This window comes from Pan troglodytes, chromosome 21 (assembly GCF_028858775.2).
Source record: "Pan troglodytes isolate AG18354 chromosome 21, NHGRI_mPanTro3-v2.0_pri, whole genome shotgun sequence".
NCBI lineage: Eukaryota > Metazoa > Chordata > Mammalia > Primates > Hominidae > Pan > Pan troglodytes.
In genome coordinates, this window is record NC_072419.2 from 59901539 (window position 1) to 59921496 (window position 19958).

The following is a 19958-nucleotide window of genomic DNA, read 5'->3' on the forward strand; positions in this document are numbered from 1 at the left end:
AGTATCTATCCTAGAGAAATATCACTCATGCAGAAAGCATACACAAGGATGCAGCACTGTTTCCAATAGTGAAAAGCTAGAAACAACCTACATGTTCACCAAAAGAAAATGGCCACAAAAACTATACCATATCCAAATTATCCAAATTTTAAAATATAGACAACAGGCTGGGCGCGGTGCCTCACACCTGTAATCCCAGCACTTTGGGAAGCCGAGGTGGGCGGATCACGAGGTCAGGAGTTCAAGACCAGCCTGGCCAACATGGTGAAACCCCGTCTCCTCTAAAAATACAAAAAAATCAGCTGGGCACAGTGGCAGGCGCCTGTAATCCCAGCTACTGAGGAGACTGAGGCAGGAGAATCGCTTGAACCCGGGAGGCAGAGGTTGCAGTGAGCCAAGATCGCGCCACTGCACTCTAGCCTGGGTGACAGAGCAAGACTCCATCTCAGAAAAAAAAAAAAAAAAAACAGAATATAGACAACAGGCCGGGTGCAGTGGCTCATGCCTGTAATCCCAGCACTTTGGGAGGCAGAGGTGGTCTGATCACCTCAGGTCAGGCGTTCGAGACCAGCCTGACCAACATGGCGAAACCCCATCTCTACTAAAAATACAAAAATTAGCCAGGCGTAGTGGCGTGCGCCTGTAATCCCAGCTACTTGGGAGGCTGAGGCAGGAGAATCACTTGAACCCAGCAGGCAGAGGTTGCAGTGAGCCGAGATCATGCCACTGGGCAACAGAGCGAGACTCCCTCTCAGAAAGGCTTCATCATAGACACATCTAAATAAAGATCTGAAGGGGGTGACAGTGGGAGCCACAAGGAGTTCTAGGGGAAGAGCATTCCAGGTTCAGGGACAGGCAAGCGAAGTCCTTGAAGCAAAGTGCACCCAGTGTTTCAAAGAACAGCAAGGAGGCCAGCATGGCATTGTGGCTGGCGTGGAGACAAGCCAGGAAATTAGGATGGGGATCTTGATTGCACGGATCTTTCTGGCCATGGTAAAGATTTTGAATTTCATTCTGAATGGGCCTGAGAGCTCTGAATAATCTGAGCAAAATGGCCGGGCTCGGTTAGTAAGTGGCGTATTCAAGGGGTTCACACAATCAGGAGCGCTCCTAAAATAGTAACACAGGTCTCTCTCCTTTGCTGAAATCACTCAGATATTTAAATGTATCTCTATTTCACGTTACTTCTACAACCATAACAGTAATAATAATAACAGTAAGAAGAGGGCTGAGTGCAGTGGCTGGCTCATGCTTGTAATCCCAGCACCTTGGGAGGCCAAGGCCGGCGGATTGCTTGAGTCCAGGAGTTCGAGACCAGCCTGGACAACATTGCGAAACCCTGTCTCTACAAAATACAAAAATTATTACAAAATCAGCCAGGAGTGGTGGCAGGCACCTGTAATCCCAGCTACTCAAGAGTCTGAGGCAGGAGATCACTTGAACCCAGGAGGCAGAGGTTGCAGTAAGCCAAGATCATGCCATTGCACTCCAGCCTGGGCAAAAAGAGTGAAACTGTCTTAAATAAAATAAAATAAAAATGTGCCGGGCTTGGTGGCACACGCCTGTAATCCCAGCTACTCAGGAGGCTGAGACGGGAAGATAATTTGAGCCCAAGAGGTCGAGGCTGCAGTGAGCAGTGTTCATGCCACTGCCCTCCAGCCTGGCCGACAGTCTCAAAAAATAAAATAAATAAATAAAATAAGAAAAACAGGGAGGAGAACAGGAGGGATAAGAAGGGGAAAAACAGGCCGGCCTCGGTGGGAAGCCAGCACTTTGGGAGGCAGAGGCAGGAGGATCACGTGAGGTCAGGAATTCCAGACTAGCCTGGCCAACATGGTGAAACCCTGTCTCTACTAAAAGTACAAAAATTAGCCAGGCATGGTGGTACATGTCTGTAATCCCAGCTACTTGGGAGACTAAGGCAGGAGAATCGCTTGAACCCCGGAGGCGGAAGTTGCAGTAAGCAGAGATGGAGCCACTGCACTCCAGCCTGGGCAACAGAGACTCTGCCTCAAAATAATAATAATAATAAAAGGGGAAAAACAAAATGATTTACTGCACCCCCGCTATGTGCCACTCTCAGCTCCAAAGCTGATTTATATTATGGTGTTACTTAGTTCTCCTGATAACCTTCATGCTTAAATCCATTTGCAGATGAGGAAACTGGGGCCTGAGGTTAACTTTCTGACTTAATTCTCTTACTTGAAGATCTACAACTAGAAGAAAGTGGGATTCTAGCCCAGATCCAATGCCAAAAGCCATGCTGACTCATACCATTCTTTTCTGTCCTAAGTGGTTGACCTTGGCCTTAGGAAAACAGAATAATAATAACGATCACTGATTGGGCATTGACTCTGGGTCAAGCACACCATCCTCCATTTTGAGATCCCCTGGCAGAGTTGGAATCCAAGTCTCCCAGAGTACAAAGTGGCACCTAGGAGCAGTGACCACCCCACCCCCCCCCACAGCAGGTCAGGGCTGAGCTCTTGAAAATGGCTCTCTGGGTTCAAACCAAAACTCGATTCCCCAGCTGTGCCGCTTTGGGGCTTCCTTTGAACTCTCTTTGACTCCATTTTCCCCATTTTACAGATGGGGATAATAGAACTCCCTAACGGCCGGGCGCGGTGGCTCCAGTTTGTAATCCCAGCACTTTGGGAGGCCGAGGTGGGCAGGTCGCTTGAGCTCAGGAGTTCAAGGCCAATCTGGGCAGCATAGCGAGACCCCTCTTCATCGTCTCTACAAAAAATACAAAAATGAGCCAGGCATGGTGGCTGAAGCCTGTAATCCTAGCACTTTGGGAGCCTGAGGCAGGAGGATTGCTTGAGTCCAGGAGTTCAAGACCAGCCCTGGCAACATAGCGAGACCCCTATCTCAATTTATTTTAAAAAAATAAATAAATAAATAATAAAAATTAATAGGCTGGGCACGGTGGCTCACGCCTGTAATCCCAGCACTTTGGGAGTCTGAGGCGGGCGGATCACGAGGTCAGGAGATTGAGACCATCCTGGCTAACACAGTGAAACCCTGCCTGTACTAAAAATACAAAAAGTTAGCCGGGTGCGGTGGCACGCACCTGTAGTCCCAGCTACTCAGGAGGCTGAGGCAGGAGAATCGCTTGAACCCGGGAGGCGGAGGTTGCAGTGAGCTGAGATCGCGCCACTGAACTCCAGCCTGGGCAACAGAGCGAGACTCTGTCTCAAAAATATATATATATATGTATATGCCAGGCACGGTGGCTCACGCCTGTAATCCCAGCACTTTGGGAGACCAACGTGGGCGGATCACATGAGGTCAGGATTTCGAGCCCAGCCTGGCCAACATGGTGAAACCCTGTCTCTACTAAAAATACAAAAATTATTTTTTTGTATTTGAGACTTCATGTCAAAAAATAAAATTAAATTAAAAAATAGCCGGGTGCAGTGGCTCACGCCTGTAATCCCAGCACTTTGGGAGGCTGAGGCAGACGGGGCGGATCACCTGAGGTCAGGAGAAACCCCCTCTCTACTAAAAATACAAAAAATGACCCAGGTGCTGCGGTGTGTGCCTGTAATCCTAGCTACTCGGGAGGCTGAGGTAGGAGAATCGCTTGAACCCGGGAAGTGGAGGCTGCAGTGAGCCGAGATGGCGCCACTGCACTCCAGCCTGGGCTACAGAGCAAGACTCCGTCCGTCTCAATAAATAATTAACTAATTAATTAAAATATAAAAATAAAATTTTAAAAATAGTACTCGCTGACAAGTGAATTTGGGAGGAATAAGCAAGACCTCACTCGTGGTAACGGGCGCGGGGTGGGGGAAGTCGGGGGGTGGCACACAGCGCTCAGTTAAGTCACGCCATTATGATCACGACCACCGCCCGCGGCCGCAGAACCTGCCCGCTCTGCACACCAGGGCGGACACCCACAGACGCGTCCGTCACCCGCGCAGGGACCTGCCAGGGGCGCTTATACCGGAGGGTGTTCAGAGCAGGAAAGGAAGAGATCAAATCTGAACCCGGATCCGTCTCCTACAGAACCTGAGTCGCTCAATCATCAGCTAGATCGCCCCGTGTAGACAAAGCAAGTGGAATTATTTGAAGAGTATACCTTGAGCTGGGCAATCCTCATAGAAGGTGGGAGACGACCTGCCCTTCAGTGTTCCTGGAGCATCTTCTCCAAAGTGGAGGTCGAGCCAGGCCTAGGAGGAAAGAGAGGGCAACTGCGGACGACCCCACCGCAGAAGAGGTGAAACCGACGGGCTCCAGGTAGGTGTGTCCTCCCCAACCACACCCTCCCACAGGGCCCTGAGACTGGGGAAGGCCGGAGATGAGATTAGGGTCAGAGCCACACCCCTGACCCGCGTACAGGACAAACTGAAGCCACGCGTCTACACTGGCGCTCCGAACTGAGTTGGCCCAAAGCTTCTTCACCGCTTCCAGCGGAGGGCTTAAAGCGGTCCCCCAGCCCTCACACAGCGGGTTTTCTCAGAACCCAGTCTCCAGAGACCGCCTGGATTCAAATCCTGCCGCCGCCCTCAGCCGCTGGGAGAGCCGGGCCTTGGCCTCACCTTCTTCCCAGCCTCACCTGCAGAATGGGCGTGTCCCGAGGGTTAAATGCCCTCATCACCATGAAGCCTTAAAACGGTGCCTGGCACATGGCGATACGCAATAAACGTCCGCCAAAATGACGTTAGCCAGGATTCGCCCCGGAAGGCTGCCTGTTCTCATACAGCCCTTCAATGAGGGCTAATCCCTTTGGCTCCTTTAACAACTTTTTTTTTAATGTGGTTAGCACATTTTGTTGACTTTTTTTTTTTTTTACAAAGACCAAGTCAGCATGTCCTCTTAAAAATATCTTAAGAGATTATGTTTTGTTCCTACTTGCTTTGAGGAATGACTTCGTCCTGGTTGAGTGGGGTGAAAACAGTGAAATGCGAACAAGGATAATAAGACCATCTTTCCTGTACTGTTTCTTAAAAAAGGAGGGGAGGGAGGAATTAAAAATTCAGATGCTGGATTTTAAAGACTGTCATGCTAAGTATTTTCTTATCAACTTCCTTTTTTTTTTTTTTTTTTGTCCTCATATAAACATAACAGTAGTTGAGTTTTTCCTTTCTTCTTGACTCAAAAAAAAAAAAAAAAACTGACACATAAACTTCTCCAAACCAATACAGCTGAACTTTCTACAAAGATTTGTAACTGATATATTCCTTAAAGAAAATAAGAATGCTCTGAACAGAAATAAACAGTTTCTGCAGCAGTTTTATTTGAAGCCCACAAATAAAAACAGCATGTCCCCAAGGAAACAAAATAGAATTGGGAGTCGCAGCTAAAATGGCTCTGCCCTAATCCTCTCTTACCCAGTACTATGGGGTTTGTTTACAGGAAACCCTTGCCACGAGAAGTTTTCTGCTACTTTTCAACCGTATTTTGGCATCATCAACTCAGGCATATGGAAACAAATTAAATATTCAGCTTTAAAAAAAATTACAAAGTAAAGGAAGAGAACGCTGACCTGTTCCTTTCTACCTTCTTCAGGATGGGTAGAGGCATGAAGAAATGCAGGCTCCCCTCCCCCTCCGGGCCACGCTTCCCGGCTGGGTGGAAACTATCTCATTACCACATTTTCAACAAGTAGACCAGTTTCCTCCTTTAATCAAAGTTACTTTGTGGTTGTTTGGCAGTCTGCGCATGCCATGTTTTTATAGCTATAGAAAAATGCGTATTTATTTATTTTGAGATGACTATGACCATATGACAAACCTAAGTCAGCCTCTTATAGCCAATGATTTATAAGAGCTCTGAAAAGCCCGGCCTTTAAACATTTTAATAGAGGCTCTCTCATCCTTTGTAAGTGGAAGTGTAAATTGGTACAGTCCTTTTGTAAACAACTCAATGAGACAAGTCAAGGGCCTTACAAATGTTCATACATTTGGATGCAGCAATAACACTCCTGGAATCAATCCTAAGGAAACAGCCCTAATGTAGGAAAAGGTGTTAGAAACAAAGATCTTCCTGGTAACAAGATTTACTACGAGGGGGAGAGCAATACACGTTCACTCTCCATGCATGTGTGGAGGGACACAAATAAAGGAGTGGTTAGTCATCCAAGTTATGTATCCCCACACGATTACACACAGCCATTTTAGAATTAGAAAGCTTTGAAAAATAGGCCATTGGGAAATATTTATAATAGCAAATGAAAAACCCGAGAAGCAAAGTTGTATTTTTAATGAACTCTAATTTTTTCTATTAGTAACGAAAAAAGGATGTAATATACATAAAAATATTTAAATTGATTTTATCAGAAAAATTTTAGTACAGACTGAATATTATATGAAAACAAAAAAATTTTATTCCATTAGCTGTGATAATGGCATGGATTATTACAGAATATGCATATATATATATTTAAAGATGTATACTGAAGGATATAGAAGAATGACATGACATAGGAGAATTTATAATACTTTAGTAAATAAAAAAACAAGAGAATTGAACCAAAGGTGGCTAACATCTTGAAACTAGAACTTGTCCAGGCACAGTGGTTCACGCCTGTAATCCCAGCACTTTGGGAGGCCGAGGCAGGTAGATCATGAGGCCAGGAGATCAAGACCATCCTGGCTAACACGGTGAAACCCCGTCTCTACTAAAAATACAAAAAATTAGCCGGGCATGGTGGTGGGTGCCTGTAGTCCCAGCTATTTAGGAGGCTGAGGCAGGAGAATGGTGTGAACCCGGGAGGCAGAGATTGCAGTGAGCTGAGATCGTGTCACTGCACTCCAGCCTGGGCGACAGAGCGAGACTCCATCTCAAAAAAAAAAAAGAAAAAGAAACCAGAACTGGGCATCAGATATGGGGGTTACTCATTACACTATTTTTATTATTCTCTCTACTTTCACATACATTTCAAAATTTTTATTAAAATTGTTTCTTTTTTTCTTTTTTTACGCTTAATCCTATGATGGGTTATATTTAAAATTTTTTTTAAGGTTTGTTTTTCAATAATGGCATATGTATGACCCTTTTTCTACTTTCTATTTTTCTCTAATTATTTTTCATAATATACTTATATTACCTTTGAAATAAATTAACATTTATTTTACCAAAAAGAAATTTAAAATAAGAATAGTAAACAGTTCCACAGAAAAGTTTTTCTTGCCGTGTAATTCTAGTGAATCCTCAGAATGCTATGATAAGCCTGTGTACCTTAAAATGTGAGCTTCTAAATGGTCCAAATCTTTTGGGACGGCACCGTGCCATCTGAGACTGCTGTAAATATGATCAGCTGATAAAAGGCCAGCTGCAACTAACCATTTTAAAGATTAGGAACCATTTAAAAACACACACACACACACACACCACCTCTGGCCTCTTAAGTGTTAAGTGGCAAGATACTCTGGTTTATTTCTAAAGTTTCATGCAATAATCACGTAAGCACCGAGCGGGACAGAATTCTACATACCGCCAAGCTGACTCAGAAAGAAGGGTTCCACATTCCTTAATTAGCAGCATGAGAAAAGCACCACTTCCTGCGGTGGAGTTCCCATTTCATCCAGCCACTCCACTGGCTTGGTACATCCTCAAGTCCACGAAAAAGATTTTCATAAAGTCTGGAGACACAGTGTTGTTTAATTTATTTGATTTTACTTTGTTTTGTTTTATCCTACTTTATTCTATTATACTCTATCCTATTGTATGTATTCTAATTTTTACAAATTGAAGATGTTTGTAATGACGTAGATTCTTTGTTTCTAGACTTCATGGATGCCTGTATATACTGAAATCACAGTTGGAGGCAGAGTAGGTGAACACTTGACCAACTTGAAAATACAGCTTTTACTTTGGGAGGCCAAGGTGGGAGGATCACTTGAGCCCAGGAGTTTGAGACCAGCCTGAACAACATAGTGAGACCCCATCTCTATTTTTAATCTTTCTTTTTTTTTTTTTTTTTTAAGACAGAATCTCACTCTGTCACCCAGGGTACAGTGCAGTGGCATGATCTCGGCTCACTGCAGTCTCCCTGTCCCGGGTTCAAGCAATTCTCATGTCTCAGCCTCCCGAGTAGCTGGGACTACAGGCATGCACCACCATGCTCGGCTAATTTTTGTATTTTTAGTAGAGATGAGGTTTCGCCATGTTAGCCAGGCTGTTCTCGAACTCCTGACCTCAAGTGATCTGCCCACCTAAAACTCCCAAATTGCTGGGATTACGGGCGTGAGCCACACACACCCCCGCAGCCCCCCACCACCAGTCGTCTCTATTTTTTAAACGAAAGAAAATACAGCTTTCTTGATTATTAACAGTCAAAAGATTCAAAGTCCTAGACCAGAAGTTTCTTTTTTAGTACCTATGACTTAAGTTTATGATTTGGATTAAAGTTCTCTGGCAGAACACCCACAGGATGCCAAAGCCTGAGGAAGATTTCCAAACAAGATTACACGGTTTTCCAATGGGATACATTTGATCACGTGTGAAAACATGGCGGCAGCACTACTGCAACCTTAAATGAAAGGGCAGATTCTCAGGAAACACATTCTACTTGTAAATATTGGATGTAACCATTGTAACAGTTATTCACTTTTAACTTGAGAAATTTTAAAGAAATGTAGCCGGGCGCGGTGGCTCCTGCCTGTAATCTCAGCACTTTGGGAGGCCGAGGCGGGTGGATAACCTGAGGGAAGGAGTTTGAGACCAGCCTGGCCAACATGGTGAAACCCCATCTCTACTAAAAATGAAAAATTAGCCGGTCATGGTGGCAGGCGCCTGTATGTAATTCCAGCTACTCGGCAGGCTGAGGCAGGAGACTCGCTTGAACCCAGGAGGTGGAGGTTGCAGTGAGCCGAGATCGCGCCATTGCACTCCAGCCTGGGTGACAGAGCAAGACTCAAAAAGAAAAAAAAAGAAAAAAAAATTCTAGACTTTTTTCCTTTTTCCCTTTCTAAGCTTTTAAAGATTTTATGTCTGTCTTAGTTTTCAAGTTATACAGCAAAACACTGTAGATCCATTACAGAAACACTAAAATTTTAGGGTATAAGAATTCAAAGCTTCTATTATCTGGAACACAAGGGCACCCCTCATTGCCAGTGTATTCTATTGTGTTCTGTTTGCATAGAATCCAGCCTAAATGCTGCCCACCTGGAGTGAGTTGCTAGATGGACTGAAATAATCCTAGCAAACTTGTAATGGTTTGGGCACAACCACTGCTCCTTTGCCATCTAGCTGGTACTGCTGCTGTTACCAGGTCTGTTAGATAGCGACCGATGAGGCCTCCTGGCCTTGTTGATATTTCTTTGCCTATCAGTGGATCGTTAGTTGGAGTATTTCCTTAGTCACAGACCGGCCTTTTATTGGGATGTTCTCAGTAGGAACTACATTTGCAGATAACAGATGGTTATTTAAATAAGAATGTGAAAAATATATATATTCTTTCTCTTCCGGGGCCTAAGATGGTTTTTTGCTGATTCTTAAACCTGTAGCTGTTTTTATGAGTGGATATCTGATTTTTTAAAAATCTCTCATGACATGTAAATGTTTAAGTTGTTTGAAAACATTTACATTTTCTGACCAGCCAGCAACACTTAAAATCTTCCATAGTTCCTAAGATTAAGAAAACAGGAGAAAGCTAGAGAGATTTGGCAAAGTATGTAATAACCTAGCAAGGAAATTCTTGAGCAAGAGTATATGGGTTTGAATTTATTGGAACATTTGAAAGCAATTAAATTTTTTTTCCTCCAAACTTATTTTTGTCCTTTTTAAAGCACACACAGGCAAACAACTGAAAAAGATCATTGCAAGTAAAATGAATCATTAAGCTGATCAAGCCTAGAAACCACCACCAGAAGTATTTATAGCATTATTAGGGTGGAGTATCTATAATCCATTCTCAGACTTATTATAAGTCTCAAGATCCACCCTTTGAAAAGCTAATCCTATCCTCAATTTTCAAATTTAATTAGTATTTATTGATCTCATATGGAACGTCCAGCACAGTGTTAAAAAGGACCATCTTCATCAAAAAAAAAGAAAAATAAAAAAACAAAAAAATGGAAAAAAATAAAGAAATTAAAGAAAAAGCAAATGAAACAAAAGGTACCATCTTCCAAATGTGAGAATAGGTGCTCAAATGATATCTATGGTTCAACTATACATGTGTGTTGAACAAATGTAAATAGCATATAGTAGAAGCCACCATAAATGAATCAGAATGATTCAGGTTAACTTTACAGTAAACTAGAAGAACACTGCTGTTAGATCTGTGTATCTGCCATATTTCAAATACAAGAGTCCTCACATTTTACAAGGTCACTTAGGAAAGATTAGAGGACACACTCTAATATGCAATGTATAATTCTTTTTTTTTTTTTTTTTTTTGAGACGGAGTCTCACTCTGTCACCCAGGCTGGAGTGCAGTGGCACAATCTCGGCTCACTGCAACCTCCGCCTCCTGGGTTTAAGCAATTCTTTGCCTCAGCCTCCTGAGTAGCTGGGATTACAGGCACCCACCACCACATCCAGATAATTTTTGTATTTTTAGTAGAGATGGGGTTTCACCATCTTGGCCAGGATGATCTTAAACTCCTGACCTTGTGATCCACCCGCCTGGGCCTCCCAAAGTGCTGGGGTTACAGGCATAAGCCACCATGCCTGGCCAATTCTTTTGTTGTTGTTGTTCTGGTCATGCAATGTATAATTCTTTTTTGGTTGTTTGTTTGTTTGTTTTGAGAAGGAGTCTTTGCTGTGTCACCCAGGCTGGAGTGCAGTGGTGCGATCTCAGCTCACTGCAAGTTTCGCTCCTGGGTTCAGGCCATTCTCCTGCCTCAGCCTCCTGAGTAACTGGGACTATAGGCACCCGCCACCATGTCCAGCTAATTTTTTTGTATTTTTTAGTAGAGACGGGGGTTTCACCATGTTAGCCAGGATGGTCTCAATCTCCTGACCTTGTGATCCACCTGCCTCGGCCTCCCAAACTGCTGGGATTACAGGGGTGAGCCACCATGCCTGGCCTTTTTTTTTTTTTTTTTGAGACGGAGTCTCACTCTATTGGCCAGGCTGGAGTGCAATGGCATGATCTCAACTCCCTGCAACCTCTGCCTCCTGGAGTCAAGCAATTCTCCTGCCTCAGCCTATGAAGTAGCTGGGATTACAGGCACCCGCCACCACGCCCAGATAATTTTTGTATTTTTAGTAGAGATAGGGTTTCACTATGTTGTTGGCCAGTCTGGTCTCAAACTCTTGACCTCAGGTGATCTACCTGCCTCGGCCTCCCAAAGTGCTGGGATTACAGGCGTGAGCCACTGTGCCCGGCCGCAATGTATAATTCTTAAAGAATACTTTTTTATTTTTATGATTAGAAAGCCTTACTTGGCTGGGCATGGTGGCTCACATCTGTAATCCCAGCACTTTGGAAGGCTGAGGCAGGAGGATTGCTCGAGGCCAGGATTTGGAGGCTGCAATGAGCCACGACTGTGCCACTGCACTCCAGCTCGGGCAGGAGAGCAACACCCTGTCACAAAAAAAAAAAAAATTAATCCCTACATATCATTATAGAAAATTTCAAAATTGCACCCATAAACCCAACACATAACATGCAGAAATAACCACTGTTCCAATTTTGCTGCCTTCCTGCAGCTTTAAAAAAAAATGGCCATTTTCCGAAACATTATCTGGGCATGGTGGCATGTGCCTGTAGTCCCAGCTACCTGGGAGACTGAGTTGGGAGGATCACCTGAGACCGAGAGTTAGAGGCTGCAGTGAGCCATGATCATGCCGCTGCACTCCAGCCTGGGCAACAGAGCAAGACTCTGTCTCTAATGATTGATAATAATAATAATAATGTAAAGCTTTTTATTTTTCCTTTTTTTGAGACAGGGTCTTGCTTTGCACTGTCCCCCAGGGTGAAGTACAATGTCAGGATCATGGCTGAGACTAAAAGCTCATGCCACCACGCCCAGCTAATCTTGGCTTTTTTTTTTTTTTTTTTTTTGATGGAGTCTCGCTCTGTCGCCCAGGTTGGAGTGCAGTGGCAAAATCTCGGCTCACTGCAACCTCCACCTCCCAGGTTCAAGCAATTGTCCTGTCTCAGCCTCCCGAGTAGCTGGGAATACTGGCACACACCATCAAGTCCGGCTAAATTTTGTATTTTTAATAGAGATGGGGTTTTGCCATATTGGTCAGGCTGGTCTCGAACTCCTGACCTCAGGTGATTCACCCGCCTCAGCCTGCAAAGTGCTGAGATTACAGGCTTGAGCCACCACACCCGGCCATCTTTGCATTTTTATACAAATAAAAATAAGTAAATACGGGCTGGGCGTGGTGGCTCATGCCTGTGATCCCAGCACTTTGGTAGGCCAAGGCGGGTAGACCACTTGAGGTCAGGAGTTCAAGACCAGCCTGGCCAAATCATGAAACCCAGTCTCTACTAAAAATACCAAAAGAAATTAGCCGAATGCGGTGGCTGGTGCCTGTAATTCCAGCTGCTCAGGAGGCTGAGGCAGGAGAATCACTTGAACCTGGGAGGTAGAGGTTGCAGTAAGCTGAGATCACACCAATGCACTCCAGCCTGGGTGACAAGAGCGAAACTCTGTCTCATAAATAAATAATTAAATAATCTTTACCCTGGTCCTAGGGATGACCCTGCAAAGGGAAGGGGACTGGAGAGTCAGGGGAACCACAGTGGGTGGGAGAGAGACTGACTTTTCTCTGTGTACCTTTTGATATCAGAATTATGTTTTAACTTCATAAAAGATACATATGTCGATTTTTTTTTTTTTTTTGAGACAGAGTCTAGTTCTGCCGCCCAGGCTGGATTGCAGTGGCGCGATCTCCGCTCACTGCAAGCTCCTCCTCCCAGGTTAACGCCATTCTCCTGCCTCAGCCTCCCGCGTAGCTGGAACTACAGGTGCCCACCACCACGCCCAGCTAATTTTTTGTACTTTTTTTAGTAGGGATGGGGTTTCACCGTGTTAGCCAGGATAGTCTCGATCTGCTGACCTCGTGGTCCACCTGCCTCAGCCTCCCAAAGTGCTGGGATTACAGGTGTGAGCCACCGTGCCCGGCTCTTCTCTTGTTTTTTATTTTAGAATCAATTTTTCTGGGGTTAGGGCAGGGATGGGGTGAAGGGCACAGTAACTAATCATAGGACACCTCTATTTTGCCCTTGAGTAGATTTTCAGAAAAGCCTTGACAACACCCCCAGAACTAGATGGCCTAACCAAATAAAATGGCAACACCTAAAGATACTTATAAAATAAATCTTTAGGCCCGGCACGGTGGCTCACGCCTCTAATCCCAGCACTTTGGGAGGCTGAGGAGGGCAGATCACGAGGTCAGGAGATCGAGACCAACCTGGCTAACACGGGGAAACCCCGTCTTTACTAAAAATACAAAAAATTAGCCCGCATGGTGGCAGATGCCTGTAGTCCAGCTACTTAGGAGGCTGAGGCAGGAGAATTGCTTGAACCCGGGAGGCTGAGGTCGCAGTGAGATGAGATCACGCTACTGCACTCCAGTCTGGGCAACAAAGTGAGACTCCGTCCCAAAAAAATAAAATAAAAATAAATAAATAAATCTTTACACTATTTGTGGTTTATATTCTAGGGCTTTTTCACTCATTCCCTAGGCATGTGGGACCTCGAAGATGCCGAATCAGCTAACGGGAGGTGGCTTGAGTAGGATTTGCTGCCAGCTAAAGCGTGAGATGCTATTGCATGTGCAAGGCAAGGCTTTCTTCAGCGGCATCATCTTCCAAAATAGCCCAGGTATATCTCACCAGAATTAAACCGGGCTGCAGGTGGCCTTTCCTCATACTTGACCAATGACGTGATTAATTTAGATCTGTTCTGAAGTATTTATTTAAATCCATTCTCTCCCTGAGTAGGTGTGAACTTTCCTCTTCCTACTATTTCTTTGAAATATTTCCACCTTACATGAATGAGCCATTGCACTGGAGCAAGTTTTCTTCCAGAACATAAAATAGATCATATGTATTCACACAAATGTAAAAACGATGTGCAATTTGAGCTTTCCCTCAAAGAAAATAACAGTGATTCTGGTTTTAATTCCTGGTATTAAATGTTGCAAGATTGGTAATTTGATATCCAGTGTGAGAATCTAACATGGGGTGCCTCTCTTCTTTGTCTATCTCTATTCTATTTCTTTTTCTTTTTTCTTTCTTTTTTTTTTTTTGAGATGGAATCCTGCCCTTGTTGCCCAGGCTGGAGTGCAATGGTGCAGTCTCGGCTCACTACCACCTCTGCCTCCCAGATTCAAACGGTTCTCCTGCCTCAACCTCCTGAGTAGCTGGGATTACAGGCGCCCGCCACCACGCCCCGCTAATTTTTGTATTTTTAGTAAAGACAAGGTTTTGCCATGTTGGCCAGGTTGGTCTCAAACTCCTGACCTCAAGTGATCCACCTGTCTCAGCCTCCCAAAGTGCTGGGATTACAGGCGTTGAGCCACTGCGCCTGGCCCTCTATTCTGTTTCAATCCAACTATATGTCTGGTTTGAGGAAATAGCCAGGGACCCACGCTGTGATTAGCCCAACACCCCAAGCAGGGCTGACTCCTGAAGCCAGAGTAGTAACAATCAGTTCTGGCCTGGCTGGTCACGGTGGCTCACGCCTGTAGTCCCAGCACTTTGGGCGACTGAGGAGCGGGGGGCAGATCACTTGAGGTCAGGAGTTCGAGACCAGCCAGGCCAACATGGCAAAACCCCATCTCTACTAAAGACACACAAGAAATTGGCAGGGTGTTGTGCTACACGCCTGTAATCCCAGCTACTCAGGAGGTTGAGGCAGAAGAATCACTTGAATCCAGGAGGCAGAGGTTGCAGTGAGCCGAGATCGGGCCACTGCACTCCAGCGTGGGTGACAGAGTGAGACTCCATCTCAAAATAAATAAATAAATAAATAAACAAACAAACAAATAGGCAGGGCATGGTGGCTCATGCCTATACTCCCAGCACTTTGGGAGGCCAAGGCAGGCGGATCACGAGGTCAGGAGATCGAGACCATCCTGGCTAACGCGGTGAAACCCGGTCTATACTAAAAATAATAAAATTAGCTGGGCGTAGTGGCAGGCGCCTGTAGTCCCAGCTACTCGGGAGGCTGAGACAGGAAAATGGCATGAACCCGGGAGGCGGAACTTGCAGTGAGCCGAGATCGCACCACTGCACTCCAGCCTGGGCGACAGAGCCAGACTCCGTCTCAAAAAATAAATAAATAAATAAATAAATAATCAGTCCTGACCTAATACAACAGACATGAATGGCAAAAAGTTTGTGCAATTTTCTCCATAAGAGGACCTGAGGCAGGTCGTATGCTTGCTGTCTAGAAAATAATTTCAATGTATTTTGGATTCATCCATACTAAGCAGTTTTTGCTTTGTTGACTGTTTCACCTTGTGAGATTTTTATTTTGAGAACAACGTGTGGTGAACGTTGGGATGTTTTTGTCTTCCTCCTCTTTTTTTTCCCTTCTGCTTTAAAAATAAGATAAGCTTGTATGCAAATAGAGTTCAGGGTGACCACAGTAACATTCTCAGCTTTATTTACTGAATTACGGAGTCTCCCTTCACTTGATTAAGTTCCATTTGCATATCTTTAACATGAGAAACACTTTATTCCACTTTATTCCATTAATGAGTCATTTGAGACATCTTCAGAGTTTATAGCAATGCTGAAAGAATGGATGTCTTCTGTATGAAAACTTAGGGGTTGTTTTATGTGCAGAGAAAGAGAGAGACAAATAGAGGTTTTTTAAAAAAAAAAATTCTAAAACTGAAATGTCCTCAAATGAATTAAAGATATTTGAAATATATTTATGTATGTATTTCTAACTAAAGAAATATATAGTATAACATTCTCATTCTATGAAGAAATAGGCTATTTCCTTTTGTGCTACATATAATTAGTTTTCTTGTTTTCTTTTTTTTTTTTTTTTTTTGAGATGGAGTCTTGCTCTGTCACCCAGGCTGCAGTGCAGTGGTGCGATGTCGGCTCACTGCAAGCTCCGCCTCCCAGGTTCACGCCATTCTCCTGCCTCAGCCTCCCGAGTAGCTGGGACTACAGGTGCTCACCACCTCGCCTGGCTAATTTTTTGTATTTTTAGTAGAGACGGGGTTTCACCGTGTTAGCCAGGATGGTCTTGATCTCCTGACCTCGTGATCCACCCGCCTCGGCCTCCCAAAGTCCTGGGATTACAGGCGTGAGCCACCGTGCCCGGCCATATAATTAGTTTTTGAAGAAGAATAATAACTCTATATGTTTACTATTTTTATTTTTTTAATTTAATTTAATTTTTTTTTAATTTGAGACGGAGTCTTGCTCAGTTGCCCAGACTGGAGTGCAGTGGCACAATCTCGGCTCACCACAACCTCCACCTCCTGGGTTCTAGCGATTCTCCTGCTTCAGCCTCCTGAGTAGCTGGGATTACAGGCATGCACCACCACACCCAGCTAATTTTTGTATTTTTAGTAGAGATGGGGTTTCACCATGTTGGCCAGACTGGTCTCGAACTGCTGACCTTGTGATCCACCTGCCTTGGCCTCCCAAAGTGCTGGGATTACAGGCGTGAGCCACCGCACTCGGCCTATTTTATTATTTTTTATTTTATTTTTGGAGAGCAATGGCACAATTTCGGCTCACTGAAATCTCGACCTCCCGAATTCAGGCGATTCCCTTGCCTCCCGGAGTAGCTGGGACTACAAGCGCCCACCACCACGCTCGGCTAATTTTTGTATTTTTATTAGAGACAGGGTTTCACCATGAGGGCCAGGCTGGTCTTGAACTCCTGACCTCAAGTGATCTGCCAGTCTCGGCCTCCCAAAGTGCTGGGAATACAGGCTGTGAGCCACTGAGCCTGGCCTGAATTTTTATTTTTATTTTTGAGATGGAGTCTTGCTCTGTCGCCCTGGCTGGAGTTCAGTGGCAGGATCCCAGCTCACTGCAACCTCCGCCTCCTGGGTTCAAGCAATTCTCCTGCCTCAGTCTCCTGAGTAGCTGGGATTACAGGCATGCGCCACCACACCCAGCTAATTTTTTGTATTTTTGGTAGAGACGGGTTTCACCATGTTGGCCAGGCTGGTCTCGAACTCCTGACTTCAAGTGATCTGCCTGCCTCAGCCTCTCAAAGTGCTGGGATTATAGGCATGAGCCACTGTGCCTGGCTGAATATTTTTAACTAGGAAAACAAAAGAGAGAGAAAAAGAAAGACAATCTCAATGCTTTTCTCAGAAAGAACAGGAAGCCTCAAGGAGGAAGTAGGTGACAGTTTATTTTTCAACAAGCACACGTTATCAAGTGAATGAAATTCCTCTGGAAGCTATAAAATTGAAGATTGGAGGATGGCAGTGTTCAGATAGCATGAAAGGTTGCTCACTATTTAGGAATTTTTTTCAAAGCTAAGTTATTAATGAAAGCCAATTATCTGCACTTTTCCAGAAGGAAACACTGAGTCATTCATGAAATGATCTAAGATTTTGAAACTTGCTTACACCATTTTTTTCCCCTCCTCGTTTCTTACCTGTGCCAAAAACAGAAAAGCCAACTACTCACTGGGGCCTAAATCCAGGGAACCTGCACCAAATTAGCTCAAGACTGGAGTAATTTAACAGACTCGTGATGCCCCGAAGGCTTAGGTCCTACCAGGATGGTAAACTCTGAAGTGCCTCCATTGCCCCCGCAGGGTGCAGAGCACAGGGGCCTGGTCCCCACCTCTGGAGGGCCTGTGATTAACTGGTTCTGGCTCAGTAATTATTTAGCCATATCCCTGGACTGCCTCCAAGTTTCAAGTCGAACAGCAAAAGGGCGTGGGCCCGCAGATAGGCAGGACCGTGTTCCTAGGAGGCATTACTTATTTACAGCCAGATCCCTACGGAATTTGGCCAGAGATGGGATACAGATGAGAATGTGTTTGGCTAGGAAATACTGACTTCTTGATGCATTTATGGAAAGTTTGTGAGCTTAGGCCAGTAAACCATGTCAAAAACACAGTCAACAAATGTTTGTTTCAGGAATAAGCTGTGAGTAAGGTGGTTTTAACCTAGGGACAGCTTCATTCTGTTTCTTTCCTGGTGAGACTATTTCTAGGTACTTTTTAAAAAACGTAAGTTGAGGCAAATTCACTAAGAGTCAAACCACTGAAGTTTCTGGTTAGGCCATCAGTGGAAGCTGCTTATTTCATCTTCACAAACAACTGTAAGTCCATGTAGATAAATAATGTAGACAAGGAAACAATGTTTTGATCCAAACAATACAGAAAAGCTTGGAATTGTGCCTCCTTCACGTAACACCTTATGTTTGCATTGTTCTGTTAAAAGGATTTTACAGATACATTATCTTAAAATGTCACTGCAAGGTACAGAGGGGAAGTCGAATGTCCCATTTCACAGATTAGACAACGGTGGCTCAGAGAGACCATGACCTTCCGAAGGTCACAAAATTAGTACATTGCAAAGTCCATGCTTAAATCCAGGGCCCCTGGCAAGAGTGCTGAGCTTGCCCCTTACAAACCGGATCTGAATGTTCCCTTCTGTATACCAGGACTCTGTGAGCTTATGTCCTTTGGTTTTGCATTAAACCTGAGCTTTTAGCTCCTAGAATTCACAAGGCATATTCAAGTCTATTTCCACTCCCTACCTTGAAGCTCCTGGTCTGTTTTCACAACAGGGGATGTGCCTGTTTGAGAAGGAAGTGGTCTAGAGTCTGGTATTAGTGTAAAATGGCTTCCTCTTTTTCTCCTTGAATTTATTCTGGTAGTATTTTATCCCAATACTTCTCCCCCGCACCAAAAAAATCCCAAATTCTGCAACACAATTGAGGAACTTAAAAAAAAAAGAAAAGAAAAACCTTTCTCATCCACTAAGATGTTACTAATGATCACCAGTGATTTTTAATTCCCTTTGTATATGTGTGTATTTTTCAGCTTTTTTTTTAAACAATGATATAGGGTGGGGTTTTCTAACATTTAGGGGAAAAATTATTTTTTAAAAATCTCATTATTTTTGTGTAATTCACATGGTGTAATTCACACAATGGGTGGTTATTACTAACACCAGTAGGAAAAAATATCACAGGAGCTTCATGACAAATCCTTAGGCAGGGTTTAGGTCTCACTAATTTAGAATATGCCTCCTAAGCACTGGTTAAAAATTGACCAGTCTTTAGGAAGTCTTTCTCAAACGATTTTTGTAAAATACCTAGGAGACCTTGAACGGTCTGTTACGGAGGTTTCCAATCCTGAGGAGAAGGACGGAGGGTGGCGTTCACGAGGGATACTGCCTATTACTCAGCTAAAAGTCCCCTTGGCTCTGCCCTCCTCCTCCTCCTCGTGCTGCGAGCTGGGAGGAGTCAGCGTTTTCTCTCCCTAACTGGCATTTTCACTAGGCAGAATACTTGTCTTTTGTGAACGTTTTCATTTTCAAGACATATAAAAGAAAACTTTGTTCTTTAGTAAGTGATTTTCTCCCCCGACAGGGAGAAGGGTTACAAATCCCTCCCTCTCCAGCGGAGTTTTCTTATCTCTTATTTGCAGAGCAGTAGCCATTTTGGGGAGGGGGAAAAGTTGTCAGCAACTCACGTCCTAATAATGGCAGATATTTTTCTTAAGCCCTCACCATGTCCCAAGCACTCTCCCAAGAGTTTTACATGTATTAACTCAGTTAATCCTTCCTACAGCCTTATGGTATACGTGCTATTAGGATCCTGATTTTACAGAGGAAGAGACTGAGGAACAGAAATGTAAACTAACCTGCCAAGATCACACAGAGGCTGGGATTAGCTCTCTGACCTCTGTCCCAGAGGCAGAATTTTTTTCTGATCTCACGAGTATAGGTGAAAGTCAGAGTCTCATTACAGATTGAGACTGAACAGAAAGTTGGAATCCATTGAAAAAGAGGTGTGTGACATTGATCAAGGCCAGCACTTTTATTTTTGCCCATTTATACTTCCTTAAAAATCTATGAGCCAACTCTGTTGTTACAAC

General features: G+C 44.2%; 1 protein-coding gene and 1 long non-coding RNA gene across 8 annotated transcripts in view; one reads left to right on the forward strand and one right to left on the reverse strand.

Annotated features, from left to right (window-relative positions):
* ZNF217 (zinc finger protein 217) overlaps positions 1-5594 on the reverse strand; it is a 41550-nt gene extending 35956 nt beyond the window's left edge. For 2 of the 7 annotated variants that reach the window (XM_009437427.5, XM_063802612.1), the window contains exons 1-2: positions 4343-4574; positions 4085-4175 (exon numbers count right to left, since the gene is read on the reverse strand). The gene's annotated coding sequence lies outside the window, so the exon portion shown is untranslated. Of the gene's footprint in view, positions 1-4084; positions 4276-4342; positions 4627-5491 lie in introns of those variants that run through there. The other 5 variants (XM_063802617.1, XM_063802616.1, XM_063802614.1 and 2 more) reach the window with 5 other exon arrangements.
* Positions 4154-19958, forward strand: part of LOC107970061 (uncharacterized) — a 28003-nt gene continuing 12198 nt past the window's right edge. Inside the window, exons 1-2 of the long non-coding RNA XR_001712303.2 lie at positions 4154-4242; positions 13576-13736. This is a non-coding gene — a long non-coding RNA (uncharacterized LOC107970061). The remainder of the gene's footprint in view (positions 4243-13575; positions 13737-19958) is intronic.